Source organism: Petaurus breviceps, unplaced genomic scaffold, assembly GCF_028583685.1.
Source record: "Petaurus breviceps papuanus isolate PSGF00001 unplaced genomic scaffold, PetGlider_PUasm1.0 90579, whole genome shotgun sequence".
Classification (NCBI taxonomy): domain Eukaryota; kingdom Metazoa; phylum Chordata; class Mammalia; order Diprotodontia; family Petauridae; genus Petaurus; species Petaurus breviceps.
In genome coordinates this window covers 1,155,751-1,168,765 of record NW_027187278.1, presented here as the reverse complement: position 1 = coordinate 1,168,765, position 13,015 = coordinate 1,155,751, and the positions used below count along the sequence as shown (strand labels likewise).

Sequence of the window (13,015 nt, the reverse complement as noted above, 5' to 3'; positions counted from 1 at the left end):
TGTCTTTAAAGAGATTAAGATATACAGACACCTGGTAATTTTATATTTCCCTTATGCCCTCTCTAGAAAAAGAACCTGGATGACTTTCACAGTTTCCATCACTCTTTCCACCTCCCTGCCCTCAACACAGTCTTTTCCTTCTTCCCAGTTCTTCCCTATAACTTTGATTCCATCCATTCCCTTCTCCCTCATGCTTTTTATTTTGGCCAGATTAAGCCCCCCTTTTGGTTTTATTCCCTCGCCCTCCTGACTATTAGAGCAGTCCAAAGGTAGAGCCTGTGCCTGAGGCAAGGAATCAATAACAGTAAGAACAGCTGCAACAACAGTAATAACAACCACCTCTGGCTTCAGTTTGGCTTAGTCAAGAGAAGGTGTGTCACTGCGCTAGTTAGGCTAATGAGGGCTTTTTAATTTGAAGTAATAGGTAAGTATAACTAACCAAAGTCTAAGTGTAAAGATTCTTGGAATTTGTGGGGATATGTATGGCTTAATAGAGCCACAGAACATTTTTGTGAGACCCTAGACAGAAAATAAACCAAATAGATTAGATTAAGTAGAAAAAGGTTGCATTTAATCATTAGAATCTTTATCCTTGATGACTTTACTCATGATTTAGTCAAATAAAACTGTAATTTTAGACTAGGAGAAGTTGGATAAACATGGTAACAAAGACAAGGGCATATTACTTTTGAGTTATGTATGTGGAAACAAGAGTCCTGAAATATGACACCAGGGAAAGAGGATAAGTTGGATATGAATACCATATGCCAAAGATCAAACTGGATCAGCTTGGGTACCTGAGACTAAAATTCTCCTGAAGAAGAGTTCACAAGGCCATGGATGGGGCAATGGGACCACTGGAGAAAGGGGCATGAAGAAGGAAGCAATGCTATCTGGTAGCTTTCTCTTTTATCTAATTATTTTTGCAAAGTAGATGCTAAGGTCAGTGGTTTCTATGCTGATGAAGAGTAACTGCTCTTAGTGCAAGACTCAAACGCAAGTGTTCCCAGCTCTAAGACCACGAGGCATCTTCCTTATAACAAAAAGATAAAATAATGCATATTATTAAAAAAAAACAGATGCTACCAATTGACAAAATAAGACTACATTTTGTGAGAAAGCAATGTATGTTACAAAAAAAAGTTCATATACTATCAAACAACAAAACAAGCCTATATTTCATGAAATTATCTCCAATTTGTTCTCTACATATCCTTCTTAAGTGTGGTTATTTACATGTTGTCTTCCCATAAAACCATGAGCTTCTTGAGGGCAGAGCCTATTTTTGCATTTCTTTGTATCTGCAGACTTAGCACAATACCAGTGCAATGTAGAAGTCTACAATGAAGATTGTACAATGTCATTTATTCTACTGAGAAATGGGCACACTGTCAGGTACAATCTAAGATATGAAGTGTTAATTGCCTGATGGGGCAACATAAATAACAAAGCAAGATCCCCAAATGACCAGCAGAAAGTGGTGGGAATCTAGTCATAGTAACAGAAAAGAGTATTTTCAAAGGCAAGAAATACACCGTCTTGAAAAATGAATTTAATACCAAAGACCAGCAATAAGAATTGCTCAAGATATAGTGAATGGAAAAAAATGGGTTCCAAGTCATAGAGAACTGAGTTCAAATTGTGTCTCAGATATTTGCTAACTGCTCAAGTCACATAACCTCTCTCAGTTTTAGTTTCCTAATATTTACATTCAGGCATTTGGGCTCAACGGCCTCTAAAGTGTGCCACTTCTAAATCTATGATTCTGATGACTTAGTAAGTCTGAAAACCACTGAGAAAATTTTTATCTGAACTCCCTGGGATCATGATTAGTTTCACAATATGGAGAAGGATTTATTTTTAAAGAGACATTAAATAGATCTACCAATTAGGGTCAGATGAATAAAGTAACAATAAGACAGTTATAAAATGTACTTTCCCAAAATGTTTCCTATTATTCCTCTGTAACAGAAGTTCTAGAATGGGGATGGGGGAGGGAGGGACTGTTCTTTCTTTTTTTTTTTTTTGCTTTTTGGAGGGCAATTGGGGTTAAGTGACTTACCCAAGGTCAAACAGCTAGATTTTATGTTAAGTGTCTGATGCCAAATTTGAACTCAGGTCCTCCTGACTCCAGGGCTGGTTCTCTATTCACTGCACCACCTAGTCACCCAGGGAGGGACCTTTCTTTTAGTTTAGTGAAACCTATGGACCTCTTTTAAGAATAATGATATTAAGTGAATAAAATAGTACATAGAATTACAAAGGAAACCAAAGATTAGTGAAAGTGAAGATTATAAAAGGTATCCAATTTAGCAGAACTCCTGACAGGGAGTCCACAGACAGGGTCCATGAATCAGAGTTTAAGAACCCGTGCACTACATGAAGTTTTAGCTCCAGTCAAATTGATCTACTCATCGTTCCTCAACCATATCATATTCATTGCCTACTGAAATCAATCAACTACCGTTCTTACTGAAGGAAATGTTTTTGGATAGCATGACCTTACCTAAGCTTTGATTCATAAAGTTAAAGCAAATACAAGTCATCACTCATTAAGAGACACACTGAAATTTAAAGCATAAGTTTGAGATTGCTAATATTCCTAGAATTTTCCAATGCTTTATGGAGGCTCTTCTTCCCAGATTTCCACACACATTATGATGTTACCATGATCATGAGGAGCAACAGAGGATAAACTTTTAAAGTATCTAAGTAAAAGAGGAGAAAAAATGGAATAAAAACTTCTTGTGTGACCCATTTGGGCTGCCAAAGCAATGTGCCTTTAGTAACCCCATGTGAGGAAAGGTATGTATCATTTGTGATTCTATGATTGTCTGATGATCCCAGAACAAAGAAAGGGATTCAAATTTTCCTTGGGCTATTTTATTTCTATCACAAAAGGCACCCACTTTATTGTCTGATAAAATAAAGAAATTCCTTGCCATTGGAACTGATGCCATGACAAAGCTTTCCCAGAATGCCACACGTTATTAACTGCTAAGTTTATGCTAGCACATTGCTATGAACATAAACTACTGCTTGTTAGCACTGGTACTTCAACTAATGACGCTGAAAGTGTACTTAGGCACAAAATGCCAGATGGTACTTGGGCACCAATTCAATTCAGGTCAACAAACATTTATTAAGCATATACTGGGGTAAGGTGCTACAATAGGCTCAAAATACCACATTGAAAAGAAAGGACAAGAGTACATCACTCTCAAGAAATTTTCAATATAAGAAAGTTAAGATATCAATTAATATGATTTTAAAGAATCTACTATTCCCCTTATGGTTTTGCTTCTGATTTCCAGATTTCAAAACCACGCCTCTGTTTCATTCTGGAGCTTTCTTGGCTCTCCTCATCCAGGAATATCCAATACCCCTGTAGCCTCTCCTTCTTCCATTGATAAGTTCTTCCTGGGAGCTCCATTTTATTGAGTGATCCAAGTCAGCCTTCATTCCACCCCTAGTCCTGCTGTTGACTTCCAGACTTCAAAACCATGCCTTCATGTTAAGTAGCTGCAAACCCTCCCACACCCCTTTTCATTTCCTTTTTCATGTTATCTTCCCACTTTAAAATGTAAATTCCTTGAAGTTAAGCAGCCTTTTTTTTGGGGGGGAAGGGGAAGGCTTATATTTGAATCTCCACTGTATAGCACAATGCCTAGCTCATAGTTAGTTTCATAGAAACAAATGCTTGTTTCCATCTTTCCTACTATGTGTCAGGCATTGTGTTAGGCAAATGGGTGCATGGAGACAGAAAAATAAAGGTCACTGTCCTCAAAGTACTGCAATGGATAGAGTTCTGGGACTATGGACAGAAAAATATAAATTCAGTTCCTGCATCATGCACTTACTCTCTAGGAGACCCTGAGCAAGTGACTTAAACCCTATTTCACTTAGCTCCTATATAAAATTAGAGTACTGTGTTTGTGATGGCCTTTGAGTTCCCTTTCAGCTCTAAATCTGTAATCATAAAGTGCTTACATATTTTAGCAGAGACATGATATAAATTAAAGCTTCAAATTGTACTAAGACTTTGGGGACATCCTGTATAGGCTCAACCAAAATAAACAGCACAAGTAAAATATATAGATATGTAGATAGATATTTATGGGAGAGGCCCCAGCAGTTGAAGGAATTAAGAAAGGTTTCATTCTGGTGGTGGTTCTCAAATCATGTTTTGAAGAAATTTAAGAATTCTAAGAGAATAGAGTGAAGAGAATGCATTCTAGCCATAGTGAACAAATGTTCTATATGAAGAATAATAAGGTTAGTTTGACTGGACAACAGATTATGCATGTGTAAATAACTATAATATAAAGTTGAATGTGGCAAAGGGAGGAAGCTGATCGTAGTATTCTAAGAAAACCTGAGAAGGGAGAAAAAACTTTCAGCTAGGAAGATCACAGGAGTCTTCATGAAGGAGGTGGCACCTTAGTTGTGCTTTGATGAAAAAAGAAAATTTCTGTACATTGAGGATATGAAAAGAATGAGTTGTGGCTAAGAGGGCTGGTGGGAAGGCAAAGAAGAAAATGGTGATTTCAACATGGGAAGTGACTAAAAGTCCAATTTCACTAGACAGAGATCAGCAAATGATAGCCTAAAACCCAAATCCAGCCTGCTACCTATTTTTTACTTCTTAGGAACTAAGAATAGTATTTTCATTTTACACAGAATAAAACTTTTTTTTATAAGATTCTTAATCCTCTTGGTCCTAAAAAAAAAGAGGTGGCAGGCCAACTTTGTCCTGGGGACCATGGTTTTCTAATCCCTGGACCAGAACTGGATTAGAATACATGAAGGGGGATGGTGTGGAATATTGCTTCAGAGATAGATTAAAACAAAATTTATAGAGGGCCTAGAATGTTAAACTAAGGTGTTTATCTTAGAGCTAAGGGAGAAAATGACAGTTTTGGACATGAGGGGTAACACAATCAGTTCTGTGAATTAGGAAGATGACTTTTAGCAGCTTTGTAAAGAATGGATTAGGAAGAAGAAAGACTTGGAAGGAGGAAGATCAATTGACAGACTATTAAGGGCATCAGAACGAGTGGTGGTGAGGACTTGAAATAGGATATTGGACGTCTGGTCAGGGAGAAGAGAGAAATATCACATATTTTGGGAGCAGAATATTCAGGAATATGAAGATGATAATGCTTCATAACTGGGTGAAAGGAATGCTACATCATCTCTTAAAGCCAAGATTATAAAATCACAGATTTCTTTGTCCTCTTTTCTCTATGCAGAAGGACAATATCCTAGGCCAGGCCTCATCAACTTTTACTTGGACATCAGTCCCTCCCTTCTCCAGTCCAAACTTGATAGAGCTAGAAGTTTAATATTCCTAAGGTCTTGGTCTGACTACTGTTACTCCTTTGCTCAAAAAACTTCAGTGGCTCCCTAGTGCCTACTTGATTAACATGTAAAGCTCTTCACAGTGGATAACCAGTTTATCCCACTAGCCTTTCTCCCATTCAAATATTATATATTTAAGCCAAATTAGAATACTCAAAGCTCCCCAACATTGATATTTCATCCTATGACTTAATGTATTTGCACAAGTCATAATCTAGACCTGGAATGTACTCCCTCTGTCTTTCAGAATTTTTTTTTATCTTTTTGCCAAGACTCACTTCAGATAACCATGGTCCTGTGAAGCTTTCCTGAATTCCCCCAGCTATTAGCACTTTCCATTCTCATATAGTCTTGGACCTCTTGGGCTGATCACCTTCTTTGTCCCTTTCACTTACTATTCTATATTTTCTTTATGGATAGATATGTCATAGCAGACTATTACAATGTAAACCCTGTAAATGTAAAGGTTATTTCTTTTGTTTCTGTTGTATATTTAGTGCCATACATAATGTAGACCTTCAATAAATATACTATCAAGAAATATGAAATTCATTGTTGCAATAGATTCTTTAACATGGTATTTTGCTTTCTGAATCAACAACTTTTAACAAAATAAACAATAAACATATCTAATATTTTCTACAGGACCTGTCAATTCTAAGATGGACAAGATGTGGTCTACTATGGAATATCATTTGTGAAAGCCTTCCTGTTCTCTATTAATATCAGCATAAAAATTCTAAATTAACATATTATTCTCATAAAATATATATAGATAGAAAAATGGACATAGAGGTTGATATTTATTGATTTCCTCTCAGTCACCTTTTTCTTGGTCAATACAGATCAAGATTTTTTTCCATGATTTTGGGGGGCATTTTCCCCTCCTTCAAATATATGAGGAATCAAATGTTCAATACCCCAAAGCTGTAGTATCTCCACTAAGAATATTTTAATGCTAGCTTAGTCTTATCCAGATACTTTTCCTTGTTGTTTTTTAAAGGCATTTCTATCTCTTCTATAAACAATTTAGAACTATTACACAGAAATCCAAGTAAGTTAACTCTACTCTTCATGATGATGAAAATACTTTATTATAAATAATTTGCTGTCTCTTTTCCATCTTTGTCTATTGACCTCTTTGCATCTTCATTTTTGAATGCTCTTGAAATAACTTTTCTTAATTGGATCTCTCACTAAGCTTGCTTCAAACTGGTTTTACTCATTACTGGTTCTCTTTACAAAAAAAAATTATAATAAGTAAAGTCTGAATAATATTTCAATATCTTTCCTTGAAAGATTTTACAAATGGACATGTTTTAAATCCTTGTTTTCAGCTGCCATTTCTTCATTTTTGGCAAATAAACCAAATGTGAGCTCGGGCTCTTTTATGTCTATTTTGGACTACTTATTATGGAAACAACATTAAAGAAGTGGCATTAACATCTGCCTTGCCTTTGCACCCTAAGGACCGTGGGACTTATCCATCTGACATGCAGCTGAAATTCTCCATATGTGTCATTTCTCCCATTAGAATGAGAAGTCCTTGAGAGCAGCAACTGCCTTTCTTTTCTCTTTGTTTTTCCAGAATTTAAGAGAGTTTTGCATATAGTAAGTTCTTAATGCATATTTTAGTCACTCATTAATCCATTCAATCATTAATCCACTCAAATGGATGTATTTTGTTGAATATTTGTACTAAATTAATGTAACTAGTATCTTTGCTATTTCTTCCATTCATTTACAATTTTTATTGCTAACAACTTTTTTTAGTATGTCAGTTTTGAATTGTTTGACTTGTATGTCATACATATCTGTTACTTTTATTCTTTATTCTTTCTACTGAATTTGATTTTTGTTCTAATAAGTCAGTTGTCTGACTATACACGGAAATGGTGTTCAAATCAGTAACGAGTGATTTCTCTCTGTTAAAATATAGTCAATTATATTTTTGTGATATTATTCAGTGCTTAACTATGTCCAGCGCCTTCAGATATTTTCCTTGAAGAAATAATTTACAAGATATAGGTGTGTGTCTTCAGTGGAATCTGAAAGATCTTGCCATCTTTCATTTCTTATCTTGGCATATTTTCCTCATATTCATCTACCTTTGCACTGAAGTATTCCAGCATTGTTTTATATGTTACAACATGTTCTTAACAATTTCTTCTTAGAATTTCTTTACTTTTTCACTTTCTACAATAGATTTTAGCAGATAAGCTTCATTTTCAGGACAGTCTGTTTAGCAAATACTTAAATGGTGTTTTAATATAAGATAATGGTCCAATGAAACAATATTTTTATTTTATTAGTTACAAGATAAATTCAATTCTGTCAACTTCTTTATTTTTTTCTCAAAGGAAAATCTATAAGCCCTCCTTTTATTTGACTGAAACTTCTTTCTCTTTTCATTTATATTGAGAATACCAAGAATGGTACAATTCAGCACCTCCACTTATTGGCCAGGGTACCAGTAATTAAGATAAAATTTTTATGTGGTTTAAAGCAAAGATTCTTAACATTTTTTGTGCAATGGAAACCTTTAGCTGTCTGGTAAAGCTCATGCACTCATTTTTGAGAATATTGTTCTGTTTTCCTATGCATAAAATTAATAGTGTTAGGAAACCATGCTATGGAAATAAAGTTGTCAATACTGGTTAGGAAATAGAGTGGTAGGACAGTGCTATATATTAGGTACACAATACACAGTAGTAAATGGCTATGGTAATTTAGTGTTTGATAAACTCCCAATTTGGGGGTAAAATTTTACCATTTGACAAACATTTCTGGGAAAATTAGAAGACAGTGTCAAATAAATTAGGCATAGACCAACAACTCACACCATATACCAAGATAAGGTGAAAATGGATAAATGATCTAGACAGGAAGGATGATATCATAAGTAAATTAGGGGAGCTTGGAAAACTACCTGTCAAGAGATAGAGGGGATTATAGGAAGTAAAGCAGATAATTTTGATTACAGGAAACTCAAAAGCTTTTGCACAAACAAAACTAATGTAGCCAAAATTAGAAGGAAACTGTCAAAAAAATTGCAGCAAGTTTCTTTGAAAAAGGTCTCATTTCTCAGATACTATCTCATTTGATCTTCACAACAATCTTGGGAGGTAGGTGTTATTATTATCTCCATTTTATAGATGAGGAAACTGAGGCAAACAGAAGTTAAGTGAGTTGGCTAGGGTCACCCAATTAGTAACTGACTGAGGCTGGATTTGAAATCAGGTCTTTCCAAGTACATAACCAGTACTCTATCAAAAAATATTTTGAAAGCTATGTATTTTTTTAAAAATACATTTTAATAATCTAATAAATACATTATAGTTAAATAAAATATATTTACTATTAATATCTTAATAATATAAACTATTTATTATTAATAGTTTAATAAATACATAATAGTTAAATAAGATACATTTAAAATAGTTTATGTATTTCTTTAAATATTTCCCAATCACATGTAAAATATTTTTAACATTCTTTTTTTAAACTTGAGTTCCAAATTATTTTCCCTCCTTCCCACTCCTCTCCTCGTGAAGTCAAGCAATTTGATATCGATTATATATGCGAAGTAATACAAAATATAATCCTATATTAGGTTACAAAAGAAAATACCCACACTATGTAAAGCCTCCCTCCCTCCCTCCTCCTCCGTCCTATTCCTCCTCCTCCTCCTCCTCCTCCTTCTCCTCCTCCTCTCACCCCCTCCCTTTGGAATGTAGATTTAGCCCTGTTCCAGACCATTCCCAAAGACTTCCCAGCTTGGCAGGGCCCAGTCTACTGGCACAGGCCTAAGGAATCCAGGATCGGCGGCAGTTTCCTACCTGTAGGCAGCAGCATGGAGCGCTCGGTCCCGGGAACTGCAGCCACGAGCTTTGCGGGGGTCTTCAGGTGCCGCAGCTTGGGGAGCTGTGCCGGGGGTGCACGATCAGCTCTATGTCTGTGAGAGCAGCCACTGTCGTGGAGAGACTGGCTGCTGCACCTACGACCATGGGCCCTGGAGGTTCTGGCTGCTTTGGACCATCCTGGCCCGCCTTAGCTGCTGCATGGGTCTTCCGCCGCCCTAGAGCCAAACCCCGCCTGCAGCGTTAGATCCACCTGTCAGCCTATCATGGAGCCTGCCATGGAAGGGGCCCCGGCACAGGGGCGCCGTGCTTGACTCACGCCTTCGCACCTCCTTCGGGCTTCCTGCCTATGGCGAGGTAGCTTGCCGCCCGGGAACCCACCTCCCCCTTACAGTGTGGCCCCAGTGACTTCAGTAGCTGCCCCCCCTCCCCACCTGGTCCTGTAGCGGCCTCTTCCGGGACCCACCCACACTGGGGAGAGTGGGAGAGTGGGGCTGGGGTGGTTAGGAGAGAGTCCCGCATGCCCAAACCGGCCCTGCCGCCATTGATTGACGACTCTGGATTCAGGAATTGAGCTGTGTCGGGTACCTGCCATGGTCTAGATGACCAGGGTCCTGCCAAACCAGGGTGGGCAGAGCCACTCCCACTCCAGGAGACCAGTGTCTGTCCCCTAAATTCAGCCCCTGCAGATTCTGTTCCCTGGGAATTCCCAGTCTCCTCCGAAGGGCCTGGGCCTAGGCAGAGCTGTGCTCTGTGAGGACCTGAACTTGGGCCTCTCCTTCCTGATGGTGTCAGCCAGAAAGGGGTTAGGAAACTGGCCCCAGGAAGAAGGGATTGTGGCTGTGGCAAGTGCATGTAGGGAGAGTGGTGGTTGCCCTTCCATACACATACCCAACAGCTCAGGTCTCTTTATTAAAGATATTTAACAAACAACAACAACAACAAAAAAAAAGAATCCAAGACCATCTCTTTGTCATGATGCGGCTGGTAATGTTGAAACTTTACTCTCATCTGCTCTGAAGAGGAAACAAAGTGTAAACTGAAGAGGTTTAGAAGTCTTCTTATCTTCTAGAGAGGTGAGAAAACTGGAGAGTAGGGGGGAGGAGGGGCTTTTAAAATGGTGTATAGAATAAGATTAGGAGATTGGGGGAGAAGATAAGGGAGGGAATTTTAATGGTAAAATAAGGAATTAGAGGGGAAGGGGAAAAGATATGGTAACAGGAATAGAGTAAAAAGAGAGCCTAAAAAGAAAAGTAGTTTCCAAAAATGAGGACAGGACTTTGAGAAGGAGCTAACTGTTCATCCTGCCCCCCCCCCAAAAAAAACACACGTAACTAGTTTTTTTTTAATCAATTAAGAACATGTCATTTCCCATTTTTAAACAAAGTTAAAAGAGGTCCCTCTTGTCATTTTTCTACCTGAGAGTTTTGGATTGGTTTTTAAGTTTTTCGATACAGTACTATTCATCCTAGTGATCAACAGAATAAAGAAGTCAAATATATAGTGGTCAAACATTGTGCAGCAATAAATAAAGCACAGGACTGGAATATTTTCATGGGGAATAAGCAGGAGGAAAACATTTGGCGAATGGTGTGATGCCCAGGTCACCATAGCAGTGGTGTCTGACACCTAGAGGCCAAGGAGAAAGGGGAGATACAAAGCCACTTACTGCTGGTGAAAGGTCTCTAAATTCCTTGTGGGATGGGCAAAGGTAATTTCCATCTTTATTCCTTTACTAGCAAAATAATATGTACTTAATAAAAGTGTGAAGAATTTAAATGGCTTTGGGTTACAAATACAGCAGATATCTCTTATTGAAAACACTTCTCTAAGAGCAAAATTAGCCTGACAAGCAACATGGTACCTTAGAATGATCAGAATGAGAAGAGATTTAAAGGAGGGGGGGGGGAGCAGGGAATATGGTTTAAATTACAATTTGCAGCTATGAAACTGTGAGCAAGTTCTTGCTCTCTCTGAGTCTCAGTTTCCCTATTTATAAAATAATGTATTGTTGTGTGAACCAAAATAGCTAAAGAATGTATTTTGCCAACTTTGAAAGTACACTGGGCTAAACAATCCATCTGACCTGTCCCCCCTAATCCCCCACAAGAAAAACGCTTGTTATAATCACTTCTATGGGAAAATAACTAATCTGCTCTGACAACAGCCCATACTGAGGAGGTAGATCCCAGAAAATGCTTAATCTGCTTCCCCCTTACTATGCAAAAGACTGAAAGAAATGATACTTAGAAATGGAGACATTGAATGCCTTAAATTTTTTAAAAGATAATGCCCCTGACAGGTGAAATCAAAGCAATTTGATGGAGAATTAAAGAGGGAGTGGCCATATTAATGAAGAGGTGGTCTAAAAGTCTTCAGCTTCTGTTAAAAATGTGACTTGATCATAAGACTCAACCACCTCCAGCAATCTGGACAAAGGATGCCATTTCTACCAAGACCTCTCTGGTTGATTTTCTCCTTCATGACCTAGGTTCCCCTAAATTCCAGTGGAGGGCTACAAGGACAAGTACTTAATGCTCTGGGGCCTGAATTCGCTTAGATTAAATACTGTTTTTACTCTAAACAGAAGAATTTGGGTAATCTCATCTATCAGCCTTGACCTTCAGAGACTGAGTGACTGGCCTGCAAGGGGCTGGTCCCTGAATGAAAGGAATAGAGGGAAAAAACCTTAATCCTAAATTACCAATTGATTAATACAATAGAAAAATAATTTCCCTTACATATATGTGTGTATATACAACATATATGTGTATAAATACATCTGTATGTGCATACATGTGTGTGCACACATGTGCATTGGGCATATTGTTATATATGTAGAGGTTCATATCTATATGTGTGTCACATGTAATATATGCATGGTATGTGATGCTATATGCATATAGACTGAATTGCATATATTCATATTGTGAGTACATTGACATAAATATGTGTACACAAATAAACATGCATATATGTATATAAATATACATAGACATTTGTATACATATATGTGCATGATGCACAAGTAACCATATATGTATATATGTATAAATATATTTTATATATGATATATTAAGATCATAGTTTCATAGATTAAGAGTTAGAAGGCATCTTAGAGGGAAACTAAGGCCCAGAGAGAATATGTAACTTCAGATAGGGAAAGAGAAAGACAGAGAAAGAGACAGAGGGATGCAGAGAGACAGAAACAGAGAGATACTGGATTATACATATGGAAGCTATGAAAAGCTTACTCACGTACATTATTCGGATGCAGTTTTCTTGCAGTATTGTTAGTCTTCTTGAAACATCAAACAAAAGGAGAAGCAACCTAACACCAATTGAATAATCATTAATAATAGCAGTCCAGATTGTCCCAGAAAGCTCCGTTTAATTCCTTTCTCAAATCTCTTAACTTGATGTCAGCACAAGACCTGACACATTCCCAGTGATAAGACTGACATTAACATCAAACTTCTTTCATTACATATTACTTTTCTTAATACACCGTGTAAAACATCCATGTAAACATGCTGTCACATATTCCCTATGGCATGAAAAGCCACTTGAAATTTCACCTTTGTCACAATTGTAGTATTTTAAAATATTTCAAAGGAAAATTTGTCATTACATATTATTACAAATTCCTCCAGCTTCCAGAGAATGGTAATTTTATATACTTTTCTTCAACTTGGATTTCTCTGTAAATATGATTTCTATGATTAGCTTGCATTACATTTATATGATGCTTTGCAGTCTATAAATCAATATCAACCTATGTCATTTTTTCTCAT

The 13,015-nt window shown here is 37.2% G+C and overlaps 1 pseudogene; it reads left to right on the top strand.

The window, feature by feature from the left end:
* The window catches only part of LOC138142444 (WW domain-binding protein 1 pseudogene), a 51,609-nt pseudogene extending 41,631 nt beyond the window's left edge, over nucleotides 1–9,978 (top strand).
* The last annotated feature ends 3,037 nt before the right edge of the window (nucleotides 9,979–13,015 follow it).